This window comes from Bos mutus, chromosome 20 (genome assembly GCF_027580195.1).
Source record: "Bos mutus isolate GX-2022 chromosome 20, NWIPB_WYAK_1.1, whole genome shotgun sequence".
NCBI lineage: Eukaryota > Metazoa > Chordata > Mammalia > Artiodactyla > Bovidae > Bos > Bos mutus.
Genome location: NC_091636.1, coordinates 48,541,048 through 48,566,288, shown reverse-complemented (window position 1 = coordinate 48,566,288; position 25,241 = coordinate 48,541,048). Strand labels below are relative to the sequence as shown.

General features: G+C 35.6%; 1 non-coding gene across 1 annotated transcript; it reads right to left on the bottom strand.

Moving 5' to 3' along the window:
- Window positions 1-22,612: 22,612 nt before the first annotated feature.
- Window positions 22,613-22,685, bottom strand: TRNAF-AAA (transfer RNA phenylalanine (anticodon AAA)). Its single transcript has one exon. It is a non-coding gene; the product is annotated as a tRNA-Phe (tRNA).
- Between the last annotated feature and the right edge of the window lie 2,556 nt (window positions 22,686-25,241).

Genomic DNA, 25,241 nt, shown 5'->3' with positions numbered 1-25,241 from the left:
AGGTATAGACCATCATTTAAAAAACAATTTAAGTTTAAAATCATTTCTAATTTTTTTCAAAAATTTAATTTAGGGAAAGTAACATAAAAATACTAACAGATTGTAACAAAATATCTAACAGTTGTGAATGAATTAAATTAATTTAATTTTAGCTACATCTGATCTCTTAGAACTGACTTTTAATAACCAACCATGGAGCTCCTGACAAGATGTAAAAGTAGAAAGACAAGAGCTTACCTTTTTTGTTTTTTTGTTTTTTAACAAAAACATCAAACTCATAGTTAACTGCTGAAAAATCAACAAAAATTTCTGGAACTTACCAAAAAAAAAAAAAGTACTCTACATCCAAAGACAAAGAAGAAACCACAATGAGACAGTAGGAAAGGCATAAATGTGATAAAATAAAATCCCACACCCACTGAGAGGTTGATCTACAAGCTGGAAAATAACTATACCATAGAAGTTCTCCCACAAGAGTGAAAGTTCTGAGCTCTACATCAAGTTCCCCAGCATGGAGATCTGGGAACAGGAGATTGTTGCCATTGTTCAGTCAGTCATGTCCGACTCTTCACAACCCCATGTACCTCAACACATCAGCCTTGCCTGTTCTTCACCATCTCCCAGAGTTTGCTCAAACTCATGTACACTGAGTTGGTGATGCATCCAACCATTTTATCCTCTCTCATTCTTTTCTCTTCATGTCTTCAATCTTGCCAGCATCAGTGTCTTTTTTAATGAGTCTTCACCTTCAGTTCAGTTCAGTTCAGTCATTCAGTAATGTCCTACTCTGCGACTCCATGGACTGCAGCACACCAGGCATCCCTGTCCATCACCAACTCCCAGACTTTCCTCAAATTCATGTTCATTGAGTCAGTGATACCATCCAACCATCTCATCCTCTGTCGTCTCCTTCTGTTCCCACCTTCAATCTTTCCCAGCATCAGAGTCTTTTCCAATGAGTCAGTTCTTCACATCAGGTGACCAAAGTATTGGAGTTTCAGCTTCAATATCAGTCCTTCCAGTGAATATTCAGGGTTGATTTCCTTTAGGATTAGCTGGTTTGATCTCCTTGCAGTCCAAGGGACTCTCAAGAGTCTTCACCAACACCACAGTTCAAAAGCATCAGTTCTTCGGTGCTCAACTGTATTTATGGTTTAACTCGCACATCCATACATGACTACAGGAAAAGCCATAGCTTTGACTATATGGACCTTTGTTGGCAAAGTAATGGCTCTGCTTTTTAATACACTGTCTCAGTTGGTCATAACTTTTCTTCCAAGGAGCAAGCATACTTTAATTTCATGGCTGCATTCACCATCCACAGTGATTTTGGAGCCCAAGAAAATGAAGTCTGTCAGTGTGGAGAAGTTCCCAAAGATTCTGGCTTTGAAGGTCAATGGGAGTTGATCACAGGAATTCCACAGGACTGGGGAAACAGAAACTCAACTCTTGAAGGGCATACACAGATCTTGTGCACATCAAGACCCAGAGAAAAAGTGACAGGTCTTGGTGACTGCAGCCATGAAATTAAAAGATGCTTGCTCCTTGAAAGAAAAGTTGAGGCTTCCCTGATAGCTCCATTGGTAAAGAATCCACCTGCAATGCAGGAGACTCTGGTCAATTCCTGTGTTGGGAAGGTCTTTTGGAGAAGGGGTAGGCTACCCATTCCAGTATTCTTGGGCTTCCCTTGTGGCTCTGCTGGTAAAGAATCTGCCTGCAATATGGGAGACCCGGGTTCGATCCCTGGGTTGGGAAGAAGTGAAGGGAAAGGCTACCCATTCCTGTATTCTGCCCTGGAGAATTCCATGGACTATATAGTCAATGGGGTCACAAAGAGTCAGACATGACCAAATGAGTTTCACTTTCATAACAGATGGGGCCAAATTTACCTGCTAGTATTGGAGGGTCTCCTGTGGAGGTCAGGTGTGACTATGGCTCATTTTGGGGACATGGACAATGACAGCGGTAGTTCTGGTGAGTACTCATTGATGTGAGCCCTCTTTGAGGTGATCATTTTCTCTCCAAGAACTGTCCTTAATTAACAAAGAGCCTGAAGGTCCATTGCTGGGATACCTCAGGGCTAAACGATTAGAAAGGTGGAAACATAGATCCATCCATCAGCAGACAGTCTACTTAAAGTCTCCCTGAGCACATAGCTGCCTGACACAGTCCTGCTAGAGGGACAAAACCCTGTTTTACTCACAGGTGGGCAGTTACCAGTACCCCCTCCAGGAAGCCTACACAAGTCTCTTGCCTCATCCACAGGAGACAGACAGAAGAACCAAGAACTACAAATTTAGCCTGTGAAACTTAAACCACAGTCACTGAAAGTCAGACAAAATGAGATGGGAGGAGAATACGTCCCAGATGAAGGAGCAAGATAAAATCCCAGCAAAACAACTAAGTGATATGAAGATAGGCAACCTACATGAAAAAGAATGCAGAGTTATCATAGTAAAGCTAATTCAAGATCTTGGAAAAAGAATGGAGGCATAGATGGAGAAGATAGAAGACATGTTTAACAAAGACCAAGAAGAACTGAAGAATAAACAAACAGAGATAAGCTATATAATGACTGAAATGAAAAAAAAAATTCTAGAAGGAATCAATAATAATTAGTTGTACTAGAATGGGGAAATTATGATTCAAATATAACATAAAAATGCATAATTCTATGAAAAGTGAATGTGATTATTTCTACATATATTATATGTGTTTCAGTGTTGTTCTCATGCCACTCCAAATTTCTTCTAAATTTCCCATATATTTAGCAAATATGTGTTTAGAATTCATAATGGTAGTATAAATATATTTCTTCTGAAATAAACAAGTTTAAGGTCATTAAAATAATTTAGTAGAAATTCCTATTAAAGTGCTAATAATCCTTCTGTATATTCTATGCATAGACATATACAGAAGGATTATTAGCACTTTAATAGGAATTTCTACTAAATTATTTTAATGACCTTAAACTTGTTTAATTCTAAACATATATTTGCTAAATATATGGGAAATTTAGAAGAAAATTTGAAGTGGCATGAGAACAACACTGAAACATATATAATATATGTAGAAATAATCACATCTTAAAAGATTAAAGAATTCTTGCATTTAGAAAAAATGGAAATTTACACTGTTTATTCATAATTGCTGAAACCTGGAAGCAAGATATCCTTCGATAGGTGAATAGGGGTTGGGAATAAGGAAGAAGGGAAAAATAAATAGGCACAAAGGATTTTTAAGGTAATGCATGCTGTATTAATAATAAAGGATATAAATCATAATTTATTTGTTCAAATCCATAGAATGTACAACACCAAGAATGAACCACCATAATGTCAACTTAGGAACTTTGGATGATAAAGAAATGTCAGTGCAGGTTCATCAGTTTTAACAAATTTACCACTTTGGTAAGTGATATTGACAATAGGGGAGGTTATGGATGTAGGAAGGTAGGGAGTATAGGGGAAATCTCTAACTTTCTTCTCAATTTGTTGGAAACCTAAAAGTCCTCTTGGGCTTCCCAGATGGCACTAGTGATAAAGAGCCTGTCTGCCAATACAGGAGACTTAAGAGAAGCAGGTTTGATCCTTGGGTCAGGGAGAACTCCAGGAAGAGGGGACAGCAACCCACTCCAGCATTTTTGCCTGGAGAATCCCATGGACAGAAGAGCTTGTTGAGCTATGGTCCATAGGGTCAAAGAGTTGGGCTTGACTGAAGCAACTTAGCAGACACGCATTCAAAGGTCCTCTAAAAAATTAATCTTCAAACAAAACAACCAAAAACTAAAGGGAGAGATTGGAGTTCACACTAGATCCATTTCTTAAGACAGAATTCATACTGACAAGAGACGTTTAGTCAGAAAAGTCAAGAACACAAGGGCCTAGGTAAGCAAGCTCCATGCATGTCTAACAACATTGTCAACACCAACAGCTGTGAGAATTAACAGCAAGTCTCAAAAACTGGGCAGAGCTTAACAGGAAGAAGCTGAGGCGAACTCCTAGAATATCCAGGCATATAGCCTCTCAGGTGCACAGGAAGATATACATAATAGGTGTGTGAAAGTCACAGGGAAGGGCGAGGTGGAATACAGCTTAGCAGCCTATGTTTTGAGAACAGAATCAACCAGATTGTGATGAAAAATGGGAAGGAAAAATTATAGCCTTTTATTCCCACTTGGAGAAAAAAGCAAGAGACAAGAATGTCCTGATTGTAAGGCAGTCCACCTGTAATGATTGATTACTAGATGTATGCCAGTTCTTTTGGGGTGATTTTTTTTCCTACTCAGTGTATTATAAATGTTTAGTCCCTTGATATTTGTGATTTTAATTTTTAATCAAAAAAGTAGTATATATTCACTTTAGGCTGAGCACCGAAGAATTGATGCTTTTGAGACTCTTGAGAGTCCCTTGGACTGCAAGGAGATCCAACCAGTCCATTCTGAAGGAGATCAGCCCTGGGATTTCTTAGGAAGGAATGATGCTAAAGCTGAAACTCCAGTACTTTGGCCACCTCATGCGAAGAGTTGACTCATTGGAAAAGACTCTGATGCTGGGAGGGATTGGGGGCAAGAGGAGAAGGGGACGACGGAGGATGAGATGGCTGGATGGCATCACTGACTCGATGGACGTGAATTTGAGTGAACTCCGGGAGTTGGTGATGGACAGGGAGGCCTGGCATGCTGCAATTCATGGGGTCACAAAGAGTTGGACATGACTGAGTGACTGAACTGAACTGAAATAACTCACTTTAGGACACTTAATTCAGAGAAGTTTAAATGAAATTCATTAGTTTCAGGCAATGATTATTTCTAGAAAAAAAAAATCAGAGTGAAAAACACTTGCCTTTAAGAAGAATTTTATTTATATCCTTCATTTGTTCTCTGCAAATGGCTTACCAACACAGTGTTAACACTCTACAGGATTTTATTTATTTGGTTTGACATCTCTTCAACTAAACATGTATTTGGTAGAACACTCTTATCTTTTCTCAACTGGGCTTTCATTTTTGAGTTAACCTATTTTATAGACTATTGAAGTAGCTGGAAAATATTTTGGAAAGTCAACATATTAAACATTTTTCACTGAGCACTTTTCTCATTCTACAAACCACATTAGACTCTTATTAGAAGAAATGTTTCATTATTGGATTGGAGCGTTTGTATTTCTCTGATGACTTGATGGCTTTGGATAATACTCTGACATCATTAAATATGTGAAGAGCAAAATAATAAATATTCTGACATCGTTAACATGTGAAGAGTAAAATATTGTCATTATGGAAATGAAACCTTGTGCAAAGGAAAAATCCAGATTGTTTCACATCTAATTTCAGCAGAAGTGACAATTTCTTTGCTGCCTTCAACTCCCAATTATGTTCATGCATCTAAGATCACATTCCAACCCAAGTAACAGGCCTACTCTCTTAGAAACCTATCATAACAGCATGCCAGACTGAGTTAATCTCTATAATTGGTTGTGTTCAGTTCAGTCTCTCAGGCATGTCTGACTCAATGAGACCCCATGGACTGTGGCACGCCAGGCTTCCCTGTCCATCACCAACTCCTGGAGTTTGCTCAAACTCATGTCCACTGAATCGGTGATGCCATCCAACTATCTCATTCTCTGTTGTCCCCTTCTCCTCCTGCCTTCAATCTTTCCAGGATCAGGGAAGGAGGAGTCCCTGATCTTGGGAAAAAGTCTTCTGATTTTCCAAGGAGTCAGTTCTTCACATCAGATGGCCAAAGTATTGGAGCATCAGCTTCAGCATCTGTCCTCCCAGGGAAAATTCAGGATTGATTTCCTTTAGGATTGACTAGTTTGATCTTGCAGTCCAACAGACTCTCAAGAGTCTTCTCCAACATCACATTTCAAAAGCATCAATTCTCCACTGCTTAGCTCTCTTTATGGTCCAACTCTCACATCTGTAAATGACTACTGGAAAAATCACAGCTTTGACTAGTTGGACCTTTGTTTGGAAACTGATGTCTCTGCTTTTTAATATAATGTCTAGATTGGTCAAACTTTTCTTCCAAGGAGCAAGCTTCTTTTAATTTCACAACTGCAGTCACCATCTGCAGTGATTTTGGGGCCCAAGAAAATAAAGTCTGTCATTGTTTCCATTATTTCCCCATCTATTTACCATAAAGTGATGGGACCAGATGCCATTATTTTTGATTATTGAGTTTTAAGCCAGCTTTTTCACACTCCTCTTTCCCTTTCATCAAGAGGCTCTTTAGTTCCTCTTCACTTTCTGCCGTAAGGGTGGTGTCATCTACATATCTGAGGTTATTGATATTTCTCCCAGCAATCTTGATTCCAGCTTGTGCTTCATCCAGCCTGGCCTTTTGCATGATGTATTTTGCATATGAGTTAAATAAGCAGGGTGATTATATACAACCTTGATATATTCCTTTCCCAATTTGGAACTAGTCCATTGTTCCATGTCTGGCTCTAACTGTTGCTTCTTGACCTGCATACAGATTTCTCAGAAGGCAGGTGAGATGATCTGATAGTCCCATCTCGTTCAGAATTTTCCACAGTTTGTTGTGATCCACACAGTCAAAGGCTTTGGCATATTCAATAAAGCAGAAGTAGATGTTTTTCCGTAACTCTCTTGCTTTTTTGATGATCCAACAGATGCTGGCAATTTGATCTCTGGTTCCTCTGCCTCTTCTAAATCCAGCTTAAACATCTGGAAGTTCTTGGTTCATGTACTGTTGAAGCCTGGCTTGGAGAATTTTGAGTATTACTTTGCTAGCATGTGAAATAAGTGCAATTGTGTGGTAGTTTGAGCATTCTTTGACATTGCCCTTTGGGATTGGAATGAAAACTGACCTTTTTCAGTCTTGTGCCCTCTCCTGAGTTTTCCAAATTTGCTGGCATATTGAGTGAAGCACTTTAACAGCATCATCTTTTAGGCTTTGAAATAGTTCAGCTGGAATTCTATCACTTCCACTAGCTTTGTTCATAGTGATGCTTCCTAAGGCCCACTTGACTTTGGACTCCAGGATGTCTGGTTCTAGGTGAGTGATCACACCATGGTGGTTATCTGGGTCATGAAGATCTTTTTTGTGTTCTTTTCTGTCTATTCTTGCCACCTCTTCTATAATTGGTAATCATATGCATTAGTGTACTATTATTGCTCTAATAAACCACCACAAATTTTGACTTAATACAGCACAAATTTCTTCTCGCATAGCTGTGGCAGTCAGAAAGTGTTTTTGGCAAGGCTTTGTTTATTCTGGAAAATTCAAGGCAGATCCATTTCTTTGCATTTTCAAGCTACCAGAGGCCACCTGCATTTCTTTGTTTAAGGTCCCTTTCTCCATCTTCAAAGCACATCACTCCAACCTATGCTTCTACCATCGCAACTCTTTTTAATCTCTGAACTTGACAGCCTCAATTTTATAGGAACTCTGTGGTTATATTAGACTCATTCAGATAACCCGGGATAAATTTGCGACTTCAAGGTCTTTAACTGAATTGCATCTAGAAAGGTCTTTTTGCCATATAAGATCATATATTCACAAGTTCCATTGATTGGGGACATCTTTGAAGACCTTTATCCATTCTACTACAACATGAAATATGCACATTTTATCACACGATTTTCTTTCTTTCTTTTGTTTTGGCCATGGAGGTAAGTTGGAATGCCGAGTTGGAATCATCCATAACTGCTAGAGCATATCATTTCATACTCCTTGGTAATTAAACATCAAAACAGAAAACAGACAATTTTGCCTAATTTCTTTCTGTCTAAAACCCCTTATCCTGGTTAAAAGCATGGTTTAGAAATATTTATTTTGTCTTCTATTCCCCTACTTCTAATTACCATGGATAAATATGTTTTGTAGGATTTTAGTTCCCTGACCACGAATCCAACTTAGGACCCTGGCCAGAGCAGTGCTGATTCTTAACCACTGGATCACCAGGGAATTCCCTTTTACTAGATATTTCTAAAACACAAATATTTAAAGTGGAATAAGACTAGAACTGAAATATCCCTAACCCACACCTAAATAAATGTCTTTACAATTTTAGCATTTTAGATTAATTTTGTCTTTAAAAAAGTAAAAGAATAGCACAAATCACAATAAATAATACAATATATATTATGAGCTTATTAAACTAGTACTTTTCTTGAAGATAAATGATCTTTGTTGACAAAATAAATATCTGAAAAATAATAATGTATAATAAATGTAGATACATTAAAACTGTTCACTAAATGCAAAAAAAAATAAATCAAAATTGCCACTTTAATTAGAAATATTATAGACAAAATAAGGGACATAAACAAGCTGAAACTCTGCCTCAAATTATGTACAAAGTGTGTCAGCAGAATGTCATGTGAGAGACATAAAAAGAGACTGGAAAGATATTTAATTAGGATCAATAAAACATATTTATCCATGGTAATTAGAAGTAGGGTAGTAGAAGACAAAATAAATATTTCTAAACCGTGCTTTTAACCAGGATAAGGGGTTTTAGACAGAAAGAAATTATGCAAAATTGTCTGTTTTCTGTTTTGATGTTTAATTACCAAGGAGCATGAAATGATATGCTCTAGGAGTTATGGATGATTCCCACTTGCATTCCAACTTACCTCCTTGTACCCATCTACCTCTATTCAGAGGCTGCATGAGCTGAACATCTTTTCTCTAAAATCATTTGTTCTTACCAGTTTAATACGAATTCAGTTCCTCCAGTGAAGGTAAAAGGAGAAGAGAGTGGCAGAGGATGAGATGATTGGATAGCATCACCGACTCAATGGACATGAACTTGGGCAAACTCTGAGATACAGTGAAGGATAGAGAGGGCTGGCTTGCTGCAGTCTATGGGGTCACAAAGGGTCAGACATGGCTTAGTGACTGAACAACAGCAATTCAATATGCTATTCAGAATCCAGAAAAGAACTGGACAGAGAGACTATCATTCATTTAATCAGCTCTTCCTTCTATCACATACAGTTATGAAGATATTGGATTTTTCTACAGTAATATAGTCTCTAGCTTCCCTGGGTCAACATATTGGGGTGCAAGTCTGGGAAAAATTATGGTAGGTGGATCATAGCTACAATGCATTTTCATTAACTTAACAATTCCTGTTCTTGATTCTAGGGTCCTAGCCTTGAGCTTGCACCTCCTGTTCCAAAAAATTGAAAGCATCTGATCATTGCATTAAATTCCTTTGTGTTTGAAATAGAATGGATGTTGTTCCTATAAATGGCCCATAACTGATTACATTTGGATGGAAGTTAGCCTGTTAGTAAGTTTAGATTTTAAAGTAAATGATGGAATTGAAGCACACATTTGGAAATTACATTAGACTATAGGTCCTGATAGACATATATGATACACATGAAATTGAAGTCATCTGGAAACAAGCATAGGATCATTGAAGAATTACCAATGCCATAAGAAGACATAGGAATAGAAGCCATTCAGAGAAGTTGGAAGTGAAAATACATAAACTCTTAAAAGGAGATTTCAAATCAGTTTTAATATTTCCATTTCCACTACTTGACTAAATTTCTTCTTCATTGTCCCTGTGTGTTTTCCAAGTATCTCTTGATGTTGTCACCCTATTTTTAGCTTCATGTGCCTATGGCTGGACCAATGGCAAACCAGTTCAAATATGCATATTCTATGATCATAAAATTTATTCAGTGCTCATAATCCTTTCTTGTCAACCTCTAAGCCAAGACATTTTCAACCATTACATTTCTCTATTCTTGATTTTAGGCAGCTGAGAAATTATGTAGAAATTTACAAAATTAAACTCATTTAGTTTGCCACAAATTTATGTTACATGATATAAAACATTCACTCAGCATTACTTGATAACCCCTGTGCTAAGATTATAACCTGGGTTATCTCGTATTCACACACACACACACACACACACACACACACACACTCACACTCACACTCACACACACATACATGCATGTACACAGACAGACCTTTATTGTTTTGCCCTTACCTCTGAAAATAGTGTGTTCTTTCTTTTCAAGCTAATCCTTCTGTTATTTATCATGCCTCTTTACATTTTATCCTGGATTCATTTTTTTCAAAGAAAAATTTTATTTAAAGACCATAAACCAGGCAGTGATTCATAGGCTAGAATATAAGAGTGAACTAAAAATAGAGTCCCCAGTACTGGCCCTACTAGAATTTGCAGAGAATATACAGTAAAAATCAGACTAACCTGGTTAGAGAGATTTTCAGTATGTTCTTTTCTGTGGCATTGTCAGGGATGATCTCTTTGATAAGAAAATATTTACACAGAGACCCAAATGAAAGATCTCTACTTTTTTTGCAGTTGGTTATTTATTTTGGTTTGAATGAGGTTTTATTATATTTAAAATTAATCTATTTCTTATGTATGATACGCATTTGCCTTTTAAATATGGCTTATGATATATTTATATAAAATAGTCACCCAACTGTATAGCATAACTGTCAAACTTTTATGATTTCTGAACTTTATATAAGGGCTAAAAAATTTTCTAATCAATAATCAAAAATATTAACATTTTATTTAGTATTTACTTTGTGCTTATATTATTTATTTGTTTTTACACTTAGAACGTGGATCCACTTGGAATTTATTTTTTACAAGGTATGAAATACTGATCCATATATATAATATATGAATAAAATGGATTATTAGATATATTTCCAATTGTTCTACAATATTCTTTTTGTAACCAATTCTTAGCATATTGATTTGAGATATCATCTTGATTTTAAACTAAATTTCTCTATATATTTGATTCTATTTGGGCTTCTAGTTTGATCCATGGAACTGTAGAATTATATTTTTAATTTTAATTAATTAATTATTTTTAAAATATACATTTATTTTAATTGGAGGCTAATTACTTTACAATGTTGTATTGGTTTTGCCACACATTGACATGAATCCACCACAGGTGTACATGTGTTCCCCATCCTGAACCCCTCTCCCACCTCCCTCCCCATCCCATCCCTCTGAGTCATCCCAGTACACAAGCCCTGAGCATCCTGTATCATGCATCAAACCTGGACTGGAGATCCGTTTCACATATGATAATATGCATGTTTCAATGCCATTCTCCTAAATCATCCCACCCTCGCCCTCTCCCACAGAGTCCAAAAGACTGTTGTATACATCTGTGTCACTTTTGCTGCCTCACATACAGAGTTATCATTACCATCTTTCTAAATTCCATATATATGTGGAATTAGTATACTATATTGGTGTTTTTCTTTCTGGCTTACTTTACTCTGTATAATAGGCTTCAGTTTCATCCACCTCAGTAGAACTGATTCAAATGTATTGTTTTTAATGACTGAATAATATTCCATTGTGCATATATACCACAGCTTTCTTATCTATTCATTTGCTGATGGACATCTAGGTTGCTTCCATGTCCTGGCTATTATAAACAGTGCTGCAGTAAACATTGGGGTATACGTGTCTCTTTCAGTTATGGTTTCCTCAGTGTGGATGTCCAGCAATGGGATTGCTGAGTCGTATGGCAGTTCTATTTCCAGGTTTTTAAGGAATCATCACACTGTTCTCCATAGTGGCTGTACTAGTTTGCATTCTCACCAACAGTGTAAGAGGACTCCCTTTTCTCCACACCCTCTCCAGCACTTATTGCTTGTAGACTTTTGGATAGCAGCCATTCTGACTGGTGTGAAATGGTACCTCATTGTGGTTTTGATTTGCATTTCTCTGATAATGAATGATGTTGAGCATCTTTTCATGTGTTTGTTAGCCATCTGTATGTCTTCTTTGGAGAAATGTCTGTTTAGTTCTTTGGCCCATTTTTTGATTGGGTCGTTTATTTTTCTGGAATTGAGCTGCAGGAGTTGCTTGTATATTTTTGAGATTAATTCTTTGTCAGTTGCTCGTTTGCTATTTTCTCCCATTCTGAAGGCTGTCTTTTCAGCTTGCTTACAGTTTCCTTTGTTGTGCAGAAGCTTTTAATTTTAATTAGGTCTCATTTGTTCACTTTTGTTTTTATTTCCAATATTCTGGGAAGTGGGTCATAGAAGATCCTGCTGTGATTTATGTCGGAGAGTGTTTTGCCTATGTTGTCCTCTAGGAGTTTTATAGTTTCTGGTCTTACATTTAGATCCTTAATATATTTTGAGTTTATTTTCATGTATGGTGTTAGAAAGTGTTCTAGTTTCATTCTTTTATAAGTGGTTGACCAGTTTTCCCAGCACTACTTGTTAAAGAGATTGTCTTTTCTCCATTGTATATTCTTGCCTCCTTTGTCAAAGATAAGGTGTCCATAGGTGTGTGGATTTATCTCTGGACTTTCTATTTTGTTCTATTGATCTATACCTCTGTCTTTGTGCCAGTACCATACTGTCTTGATGACTGTGGCTTTGTAGTAGAGCCTAAAGTCAGGCAGGTTGATTCCCCCAGTTCCATTTTTCTTTATCAAGATTGCTTTGGCTATTCGAGGTTTTTTGTATTTCCATACAAACTGTGAAATTTTTTGTTCTAGCTGTATGAAAAATACTGTTGGTAGCTTGATAGGGATTGCATTAAAATTATACATTGCTTTGGGTAGTATACTCATTTTCACTATATTGGTTCTTCCAATCCATGAACACAATATATTTCTCCATCTATTTGTGTCCTCTTGGGTTTCTGTCACCAGTGTTTTATAGTTTTCTATATACAGGTCTTTTGTTTCTTTAGGTATATATATTTTCCTAAGTATTTTACTCTTTTTGTTGCAATGGTGAATGGAATTGTTTCCTTAATTTCTTTTTCTGTTTTCTCATTGTTAGTGCATAGGGATGCAAGGGATTTCTGAGTGTTGATTTTATATCCTGCAACTTTACTATATTCATTGATTAGCTCTAGTAATTTTCTGGTGGAGTATTTATGTCATCTGCAAACAGTGAGAGTTTTACTTTTTCTTTTCCAATCTGGATTCCTTTTATTTCTTTTTCTGCTCTGATTGCTGTGGCCAAAACTTCCAAAACTATGTTGAATAGTAGTTGTGAGAGTGGGCACCCTAGTCTTGTTCCTGACTTTAGGGGAAATGCTTTCAATTTTTCACCATTGAGGATAATGTTTGCTGTGGGTTTGTCATATATAGCTTTTATTATGTTGAGGTATGCTCCTTCTATTCCTGCTTTCTGGAGGGTTTTTATCATAAATGGATGTTGAATTTTGTCAAAGGCTTTCTCTGCATCTATTGAGATAATCATGTGGTTTTTATTTTTCAATTTGTTAATGTGGTGTATTATATTGATTGATTTGCAGATATTGAAGAATCCTTGCATCTCTGGGGTAAAGCCCACTTGGTCATGGTGTATGATCTTTTTATACGTTGTGGGATTCTGTTTGCTAGAATTTTGTTAAGGATTTTTGCATGTATGTTCATCAGTGATATTGGCCTGCAGTTTTCTTTTTTTGTGGCATCTTTGTCAGGTTTTGGTATTAGGGTGATGGTGGCCTCATAGAATAGGTTTGGAAGTTTACCTTCCTCTGCAATTTTCTGGAAGAATTTGAATAGGATAGGTGTTAGCTTTTCTATATTTTTGGTAGAATTCAGCTGTGAAGCTGTCTGGTCCTGGGCTTTTGTTTGCTGGAAGATTTCTGATTACAGTTTCAATTTCTGTGCTTGTGATGGGTCTGTTAAGATTTTCTATTTCTTCCTGGTTCAGTTTTGGAAAGTTGTACTTTTTCTAAGAATTTGTCCAGTTCTTCCAAGTTGTCCATTTATTGGCATATAGTTGCTGATAGTAGTCTCTTATGATCCTTCGTATTTCTGTGTTGTCTGTTGTGATCTCTCCATTTTCATTTCTAATTTTGTTGATTTGATTTTTCTCCCTTTGTTTCTTGATGAGTCTGGCTAATGGTTTAACTAATTTATTTTTAAAATGAAGGTAATTGCTTTACACAGTTTTGCTGTTTTCTGTCAAACAACAAGAAGAATCAGTCATAGGTATACATATGTCCCCTTTCTCTTGAACCTCCCTCCCATCTCCTTCCCAATTCCATCCCTCTAGATTGTTACAGAGGCCCTGTTTGAGTTCCCCGAGTCATTCAGCAAATTTCCATTGGTTGTCTATTGCAAGTTTCCATGTTATTACTAAACATTAGTATGGCTTCCCTGATGGGTCAGTGGTAAAGTATTCACCTGCAATGAAGGAGACATGGAGATGTGGGTTCGATCCCTGGGTTGGGAAGATCCTCTGCAGGAGGAAGTGGCAACCCACTCCAGTATTCTTGTCTGGGAAATCCCACGGACAGAGGAGCCTGGAGGGCTAGAGTCCATGGGGGCACAAGAGTTGGACATGACTTAGGAACTGAACAACAACAAAAATATTTAAATACTATACATTACTTCAGTAAAAGATTGTCAATCCAGTGGAAATATAGAGCAATACATAATTAACTTAGCTATAAGTTTTATATTAGAGCTAGGAAGTTGATTTTACTAAAAAGTTGTATCAGTCAATAAGTATCAAAAATCCTTCCTCATGACAGTTTTCTTTTTTTTTTTTTTTTGGTAATTTCTTTACCCTAGAAAAGTTCTTATAACCTTTCTGGATATAATAAGGTCCAGCAAACACAGTCTGAATAATTTTATGCATGCTTTTTTTTCTGAGGTAGCATTTATGCATAAAACTTTTGTTCTGTTTCAGTAAGGCACTTTAGCATATGCTGGTTAAATTCTGTCTTCTTGTTACAGCCTAAATCTGTTTTCATTCAGGTCGGTTGCTTTATGCCTCTAAGCTAAAAAAAAGATATTTAAAAATCTTGTGAGAAATGATTCACACTCTCTTTGGCAGCTAAAGCTACAATCTTTGTCTTTTGCTCACTCCTTGGAATTTGATGAACTAAAAGATTAAGACAGTCATACCACATGTATAAACCAAATGTATAAACCAAATGCCTTTGGTTCTCATACTGACAAAACAATTACTTGGGGCTTCGCAGAGAAAAGTCACTCTTCTTTGTTGTTAAAACTGTTTTCATCGACTATAAGTGCTGGAAATCTGCTTTAAGAATTCTTTGTTTCTTTTTTTAAAGCGATTTGGGACTTTTTTTCCCTATAAATGAAAATGAAAAAGGTCAGTTCTCTGTGGCAAGTGTAAAACTGAAGCGGGCACAATTTGCTGCCTGGTTTCTTTGGAGCCTCCTTGCTAGGAGACCATAAAACATGATAAAGTTTGGTAATGTCAAGGAAAGTTAATCATGAGTCAAGGGGACAGTACGAAAAAATCTATAGATCAAAAAAATCTGTCCTAAAAGGAAGTGAAATAATGGTAGTTTGGGTTTTATTATATGGAAATCACTTTCAAAATTTACTGAACACTTACTCTGTGGGGAAAAATATGATATGCTCTACAGGAAGCATAGAAATGAGAAATAAGAGTAAAGCTAAGATGGATTCATTAGCACATGAATTTTAGATGTATTATTTTATTTAATAATTAACATCACTGTCACGAGAATTATAGGTTTAATATAAATTACTATCTCATGCTTTAAGTATGAAAAGAAATTCTGAGAGAACTGGCATCTGTTTCCAAAATTTGCTACACAGAGTGAAAGAAAAGTTACAGATATAAAAGAAGGATGTGGGGAATTCTAGACCCTTTGTCAAAATAATTTTGTAAAATAATACAATCATAGCCTCTAGCTTCAGGACATAGAATCCTATGAATATAACTCACAGGCTGAATGAGTTTGGACAAGATATTTGACCCATCTGAGCTGATGGAATCTGCTTCCTGTAGTTTTGAGGCAGTATGTATAAGAAAGAATAAGATATCTTGGAATAAACATGCAATCATATTCAGATGTTTTATTTTTGGCCATAGAGTCAAAGTACTTTCAGAGAAGACCCCCATTCCTATCTTTAAGGATCTAACAGTTTAGGATTTGCACAAATTATCTAATAGCCATAACACCTGGTGGCATCTAATGCAATGATAAGAAAGATGAATAACAAAGATAGGAAAAGAAAGTATTCTAGAGAGACTAAGATAGAGGAGCCTGATAATAGTTCAGAAAACTGTTGAAGAAAGAAATAGCCTTGAGATGAGCATTTTAAGATTGAAAAAGAAAAAAGTTTTGGTTAAAGTAGATATTTTAACTTTATGGAGAGGTTACAACATCAATTTTCCTGTATTAAAAAAATTAACAGCAATATTTCAAAAAATTTTTTTCAATAAATTTCCTCCACATTAAAAATAAACTTTCACCCTTAAATGTTTCTACTGTTTTCCAGGGAATTATTAAAAATAATTTTCCACTTTTGTCAACTTTATGCTTCCTTGTTATATTCTGGTATAACATATTTTTTTAAGCTCCCCAAACATCTTGTGAAAGTGGGGATTCTGATTTAGTAGGTTGGATTTGGGACTGAGATTTTGCATTTCAAACAAGCTCTTAGGTGCTGCCTCTGATGTTGTCTGAGGACCACATTTCATGTGGTAAAGTGCTGAGAGGCTTCTCAAGATTTGTCTCATTGAGATCTCGCTTGATAAATGTCACATTGCACTTGAAAATATGTGGGATATTTTCAATAAGCTTTGATATTGATTTCTAACATAATTCCACTGTCTGTAATGAGAGACCATACTCTGTATGATTTCAATACCACTGGATCATGAAATTTTTGAACCTTGTTTTATGTCCCTGGATATATTCCAGTGTCTCCTAGTTTATAGTCTATGGGAATTTGAATAGAACGTGTATCCTACTGTTGTATGAAAATTGTATAAATCTTAATTTCAATTTGTTCATGGTATTTTTCAGGTTTACTATATCCTCATAATTTTGTGTATATTTAATTATTTTTTGAGAGTTTGATATTGAAACTCTGACTAAAAATCTTAATTTATCTACTTAAAAAATAATTGCAATACATAGTAGAACTATATGTAACTTTGTTCTGTATTTTCCAAGTCTCCTATAAATGAATTATTATAATTTCATAATTTAAAAATTAAAAAAAAAAAGTCTCTTTGAATGCTTTTTCCTCTTGGCTTTGCTGTCTTCTTAATGACTACTGCTATTCATGTCTTTTGAAAATTGTAATTGAGATCCATTTGATTCAATTGTTGGGCCAGAAAGCTAGGATTATCCCTTCTTTTTTAGATCCAAAGTCCAATATTGTTGGAACTACCTCGAAATATTCAGAATATGATCACTTCTACCATCTAGCAGTATTTCTAATCACCCCATATGCTACCATATTGGTCAAAGTCTTTCAGCTTCCTCCTGGATTATTATAATAGTTTCCTATCTGACTTCATATACATGTCTTTGACCTCTGAAATCTAGTCTCAATATAGAATCCTGGATGATACTTCTAAAAACCACCATCTTAAAAATTAATAAGCTCACCCTTGCTCTAGCCACACTGACCTTTTTGACATTCCTTGAACTTACTATGCATGGTCCCTTTGCAAATTCATGTAGCTATTTTCATTCCTTTTTTTCAGTATAATTTTTTCAAAAAAGTCAGTCACAACCACTTAATTAAATAATAAAAAATAAATAAAAACAAAAAAAATCGAAATATAAGTAAGCCAACAATTATGATACAATGTGACATGTTCCACTTTTAGTAGGAAGTGCTGTAGGGACTCAGGTCAGTCTGGAAAAAAAAAAAAATGATTCATCTTCCAGGCCAGTTCTGATCCCCTTTACCATAGTCTTCTTTTTTCACAGTTTAATCTTTAAACACACACACATACACTATCACTCACAAACTTCTCACATATAACATTATCTACTGAGTATGTTCATTGATTTTTTAAGTATCTTTAGCCCAGTAGAATACAAACTTGTGTGCTTCTTTTCTTCTTTCCAACATTGATTTAATCTGAGCAATTCAACAGTGCTTGGAACATATTGGTTCTTCATCAAGTATACATTGAATGAAGTAAGCAATATACAATTTGGGAACCTAGCCAGGACCTTCCTTGACTTCGCTGAGGCAGATGTTGGCTAGTAGATTGTGAAAGAAATGAGAAATGAGGAGATCAAGATACATTATAATTATTAGAAAAAAAAAAAAAAAAAAAACTGCCTGGAAGAGAAACAATATGTGAGAATCTGAGTAAGATATTTATTTTCCTTTTATTTATAATAAAAAGTGAAATGTGATCTTAATTATAGGATAAGGGAAACTACTGATGAAATCATGCTTTGGCATAATATTTGGAAATGTCCAAAAAAACAAAAACAAGGGCTCAAAGTAAAGAGCTTACCCTCAAAATGAAGAAAATTTGTATTCTTCCAGGAGTATACAATGAAATAAAGATATTTTAATATTTTCAAAGTCAGTCCTTAGAAAAAATTTACTCCAGCTTAGCCCAATGTTATTAATGGTGGTTTTACAAGAGTTGTGAGCAGACAAATGAAAGAGAAGGATAACACAACATATCAAAGGATTGCTGCTTAGCATAGAGAGACTTAAGGATTTCTACACTTGATATCTTTAAGTGTTAAAGTTAAAGTTACATGGGTATCACTCAGGATGGTACAGATACCTGTATGTCTGGAAAGAAGCTGAGTTGAAACTGTACTGAGCAAGTGTAGCAGAATAGAAATGGTTCAGGAGAATAAATATTAGGTCTCTTCATACTAAGTGGGGAGCTGCTAAAGTCAAGGTAAAAGTTATTATCTCTGGCATTGGATTTTAAAATAGAAAGACTAAAAGATTACATTCAGATCTGGCTTATTACAGTTTAAAGGGGCTAGAGTGGATTAGTTAGGAGGAGTAATATTGTCCAGGTGAATGTCAAAAATATGGTTGGCATAGAGGGTTGGAGGTGAAGAGGATTAAAGAGTTAAGAGGAATAAAAAAGCAATATAAGGGTGGTGTTGGTTTATCATTTACAAGGAGACTAACCATGTATTCTGATCTATTTTCTATACTATGACTGTTTTTCCATCTTCAATATTAGTAAAGTAAAAGTGAAAGTGTTAGTTGCTCAGTTGTGTCCAACTCTTTTCGATTCCATGGGCTGTAGCCCATCAGACCCCTCTGTCCCTGGGATTCTCCAGGCAAGAATACTGGAGTGGGTTGCCATGACCTTCTCTAGGGATCTTCCCCACCCAGAGATCAAAGCAAGGTCTCCGCATTGCAGGCAGGTTCTTTACCATCTGAGCCAGCTGGGAAGCCCAAATATTAGTAAAGCTTGCTTTATACTCAAATAGGTTCCAATTTGAATGATAACCTATTTGATAAACCTATATATAGTCTGTATCATTTTTTGAAGTAGATGACAAATTCTTTAACAGTCTTTAAAATAGTATCAGTGACTCAATAATCCATGATAGGGAGGAGAGAGTTGATAAATAAATAGTGCAAGAGGTACTCACACACTTCAGACTAATGTAATTATTTATATTAATATTTATGGTAGTGTATATTGTATTTAGTATGTACCTTCCATGAATCTACCCTCAAATTTTGCTCAAGACATAGCAAGATATTAAAAAGCAAATATTACAACCACTGTGATACTATTCATTTAAGCTAAGTGTCCTCAGTTTCTTCTAGTATTTCTCATTTAATTTTTAACTCTCCATGGCTTTGATCATTTTTAAAAAGTATGTCTTGTCTGATAAATGAAGACTAGAATAGGTTGTAATAGATTTTCCTAAGTGTTAATATCCCCATTTATAAAACTTATACATGAATTAATTTTGGTTGCTTATTTTGTTTTTGGCTGCCATAATAAAATTCTAACCCACATTTCTATTGTTATTGTCTAACTCTTTTAGAGTTAATTTTGTGTTTCCCTAGAGATTCTGGCTCATATATATATATATTTATATGACTTCATTTTCGATAGCTCAACTTAGATGTCGATAAATTACATAAGCAGGATCCAAACTGAGTCTTGGATTTTATTCAGAACTTCAAGCCAAAATCCAGCTACCTCTCTCTTTCTTGTAAAAATCCTTTTCCAAGATCTTACTGTTTCTTATCTAGATTACAATACATGTCACTTATTGTGCTTTATACTCTGACTTCCATGTTTATCTACACATTAATATACACAGTGTAAAATAATATTTAGAAAATGAATATCTGTCAGTGGTTTTTACTATGTGTTGTGTTAGTCACTCAGTAGTGTCTGACTCTTTTGTGACCACACCACTGTAGCCCACCAGTTTCCTCTGTCCATGGAATTCTCCAGGCAAGAATACTGGAGTGGGTTGCCATTTCCTTCTCCAGGCGATCTTTCAAACCCAGGGATTGAGCCCAGGTCTCCTGGATTGCAGGCAGATTGTTTACTGTCTGAGATACTAGACAATCCCAAGAGTTACCATAAAGTATAGGCTTTTACTATGCTGCTGCTGCTACTGTTGCTAAGTCGCTTCAGTCGTGTCCGACTCTGTGTGACCCCATAGACGGCAGCCCACCATGCTCCGCTGTCCCTGGGATTCTCCAGGCAAGAACACTGGAGTGGGTTGCCATTTCCTTCTCCAGTGGATGAAAGTGAAAAAAGTGAAGTCACTCAGTCGTGTCCAACACTTTGTGATCCCGTGGACTGCAGCCTACCAGACTCCTCCGTCCATGGGATTTTCCAGGCAAGAGTACTGGACTGGGTTGCCATTGCCTTATGAAAAAATTACAAATTTACAAATTCTTCACCATGGCCTTTTAGTCCCACCATGAACTTGCCTATCTCTCCAACTTTACCATATCCCACTCTTTCCTTCACTACATCCACTTCCACCATCCTGGCTTTCAGGTGGTTTTAAAGTTGTACCAAGTTCATACACACTTTAGAGCCTTCACACTTCAACCTGCCTAAAACGTACTCTCTTGGATATTCATATGGTTGGTGTCAATAAGAATGTCAATATTTTAGATAGTTACAGAATGAACACCAAATAAATCTAAAGTAGCACTCCAAAGCACTATGTATCATATCATTTTACTTTCTTCACACTTTTTACAATCAGAAATACTTTGTGTGTTTGTTTATTAGACTGATTAGCTTCCCAACCAAAATAAAACCCCATAAAATATGGATATTATCTTTATTGTTAGCACTGTATTCACAATATCTAGAATTGAATCTGGGACAAGACAGCTGTTTAGTAAATAGTTATGAGAATATGCATTTTTTTTTACATAGGGAAAATTCTTGAAACATTCAAAGTTTCAGATGATTGTGTACATTTAGAATTAGAAAAATTATTTTTATTATCATGTTTCTTTAAAAGAAAAAAACAGGTTGGATTTTTCACTGATATTTAATGGAAGAGGGATTAAGTAACCTAGCATATATAACAGAAATCTGTTTTTTAGAATTCAAGATAGATTGAGAAAAGCACAAAGATGAGAATTATGGAGAGATTTTCCTATTACAATTAACAAAGATTAAAATTCAATATTCTAAAGAGTTTAGGTATGCTATAATTTTGGAATTTCTCCATGTGGAAGACCTCTGAGCATTTCTTAATATATTTTTTTTTCTAGGATCAAGAATTAAATACATCTACTATACAAAGACTGCCCATATGTCTTTTACCATGGGCCAAATTGCTAAAGACAATTATGTTCGTGAAACATAACCTCCTATAGTGAGTAATAACTATATTCTTTATTTCTGTGATTTTACTTAAAAGTTTACCTTTATTAAATCCATTTAATTACATTCTGATCTTCCTCCCTTTCCATTCCTTCCTTTCTTCCCTCCTTCCTCTATTACCTCTCCTCCTTTATTCTTTCCTTCCTCTCTTCCCTCCTTCCTCCCTTCCTTCCTTTCTGATTCCATTTTTCATCTCTCTATATCGTTACATATAAACTGCCATTAAGCAGGATTCCTTGAGACATAATTTTAAGGAGGAAAATATTTTTTGAGAATTACTGAACTTACACTTTTTAATCAGAATAATTTTGGATAAAACACTAAACTTATATAGTGAGGAAGGAGGAGAAGCGGACAACAGAGGATGAGATGGCTGGATGACATCACCAACTCGATGGACATGAGTTTGAGTGAACTCTGGGAGTTGGTGATGGACAGGGAGGCCTGGCGTGCTGTGGTTCATGGAGTCACAAAGAGTCGGACATGACTGAGTGACTGAACTGAACTGAAGGAATTTTCAAAGCTTAAGGAATAAAAAACAATGCATGTCTCATCATCTGGGATGATTCCAGTTTAGGGATATTATAAACAAAGCTAATATAATTTTTTAATGTGGCTAATAGCTAGAATTATAGTTGATAGATCAAATGATAGGAATATGCTTACTTTTATCAATAATTCAGAAATTTTAACAGGGTTTATATACTTTTACACTCTCATCAACAATGTCTGAGAATTCTGGTTGCTCCACACCCATGCCAATTTTGGTGTCCTCAGTCTTTTTTATTTGTTTGAAAGTGCTAATTGTTCAGTGTTGTCCAACTCTTTGTGACCCTATGGACTGTAGCCTGCCTGGCTCCTCTGTCCATGGAATTCTCCAGGCAAGAATACTGGAGTGGGTAGCCATTCCCTTCCCAGGGATCTTCCTGACCCAGGGACTAAACCTGAGTTTCCTACACTACAGGCAGATTCTTTACCATCTGAGCCACTGGGGAAGCCCAAAGGATCAGAAATAGTCACTGAAACATGGAATTGAACCAGGGGCCTTTAGATCTTTAGTCTAACACTCTCCCAGTTGAGTTATTTCAGCCACTCACTATTATTATTTGCTTAATTGAGCTATAATTAGCATATAACATTGTGTAAGTTTAAGGTGTCCAACTTGTTGACTTGATACATTTGTGCATTGCAATATGATTACCACCATTGCCTTAGTTAACACCTCTATCATGTCACTTAATTATCTTTTGTGTGTGTGTGGTGAAAACAATTAAGATGTAGTCTCTTAGCAAATTTGAAGTTTATACAGAAGTGTTGACTGTAATCACTATGCTGTACAATAGATCTCCAGGATTTACTTGTCTACTAGTTGCAACTTTGTATTGTTAAACCACATCTCTTCAATTCTGCCACTATCTAACCCCTGATAACCACAATTCTATTCTTTGTTATTACAAATTTACCCTTTTTATATTCCATGTTTAAATGATGTTATACTTATCTGCCTTTCTCTAACTTAACCTCACATAACATAACACCCTCAAGGGCTATCCATGCTGCAAATGGCAGGATTTCCCTCTTTCTCATGGCTCAATAATATCACTTTGTATGAATATATACACCACATCTTCTTTATCAATTCATCTGTTGATGGGCACTCAAGTTGTTTCCACATATTGGCTTTTGTGAATAATGGTACAGTAAACATGGATTACAGATGTATTTTCAATATTTTTTCATTTATTTTAGATACATACTCACAAGTGGGATTGTTGAATCATATGACATTTCTATATTTAATTTTTTTTCTTTCTTTTGTTTTTTAAATTTTATTTTATTTTTAAACTTTACATAATTGTATTAGTTTTGCCAAATATCAAAATGAATCCATCACAGGTATACATGTGCTCCCCATCCTGAACCCTCCTCCCTCCTCCCTCCTCCCTCCCCATACCATCCCTCTGGGTCGTCCCAGTGCACTAGCCCCAAGCATCCAGTATCGTGCATTGAACCTGATGATAACAATAACCCTGTGTACGAGACAGCAAAAGAGACACTGATATATTTAATTTTTTAAGGAAACTCCATACTGCTTTCCACAGGGACTGACCGTTCACAAGGGTTTCCTTTTCTCTAGCCAAACACAGGTTATCTCTTATCTTCTTGTTGATAGCCATTCTAAGAAGTGTGAGGTGGTATCTAATTTTTTTTGTTGTTTTGATCTGCATTTCCCTGATGATTAGTGGTGTTTAAATGCCTATTCAGGTCTTCTGTCCATTTTTTATTCAAATTGTCTTTTTTTGCTGTTATGATATCCATGAGTTTTTAACAAGTCTTTACCCAATACACAATTTGCAAATATTTTCCATACTGTAGGATACCTTTGCATTTTGTTGATTTTTTTCTTTTTCTGTGCAGTTTTTCATTTGATGTAATCCCACTAGTTGATTTTTTCAATTTTGTTGTCTGTGCTTTTGGTGTCACAACTGAAAAAAAATTATTGGCAAGACCAAAGTCAAAATGCTTCTTCCCAAAGTTTTCTTTTAGGAGTTTATGATATCAGTTCTCATTTTATGGACTTTAACCTATTTCGAGTTCAATTTTTTGAGTGGTATAAGATAAGGGTCTGATTTCAGTTCTCTGCATATGATTACCCATTTTTCCCAATACCATTTTTTTAAAGAGACCATCCTTTCTCCCTTGATTATTCTTCACTCCCCTGTCTAATATTAGGTTGACTGTACATACAGTGGCTTATTTCTGGGCTCCCTATTCTCCTTCACTGTTCTGTGTGTGTATTTTTTTGCCAGTTCCATACTATTTTAATTACTATAGCTTTGTAGTATAGTTTGAAATCAGTAATTATAGTCCCTCTTGCTGTGTTATTCTTTTACAGCATTGCTTTAGCTATTCAAGGTCTTTTGTGGTTCCGTAGATTGAATTTGTTTGTTTGTTTATGTGAAAAATACCATCAAAATTTTATAGGGATTTCATTGAATCTATTGATTAGTTTGGGTATTATAATCCACAATCATAGAGTATCATTCTATTCAATTGTATCTTTTCAATTTCTGTTATAAAGTTGTTTAATCTTTCACTCTCTTGGTTAAATTTATCCCTAGGTATATATATATATTTTTATTCTATTGATCATGTGATAGTTTTCTCATTTCTTTGTACTGTTAGCTCAATTGGAGATTTCATTTTCATTTTATTTTTCTCTAATACTGTTGATTACATTTATGAACTTACTGGCTTTATGCATATATTATTTTGCAAAGTGTTCATTGATATCATTTGCTCCTTATTAAATAGACTTTTCTGTTGCCCTTCCTCTTGAAATCCAGTCATACTTTCCTGTTTCTTCATACATTTAATAAGTTTAAGATGTAGCTTGGGCATTTTCAATGCTATGTTTAGAGGCTCTAGATTCTGTTACATTCCTCCAAACAGTATTGATATTTGTGTGTATTGGTTTGTTTTTGCAGACGATTAACCTGATTGTACTTAAACTGCAATCTTTGTCTCTCAGACATAAGCTCAAAATTCAGTCCAGTGATTTTAGCCTTTGCTGTGCCCCTGAGGTCTGTATATGGCTCAGTACCAATTTGTGTATACATTATACACATAATTCATAATTTCTCCT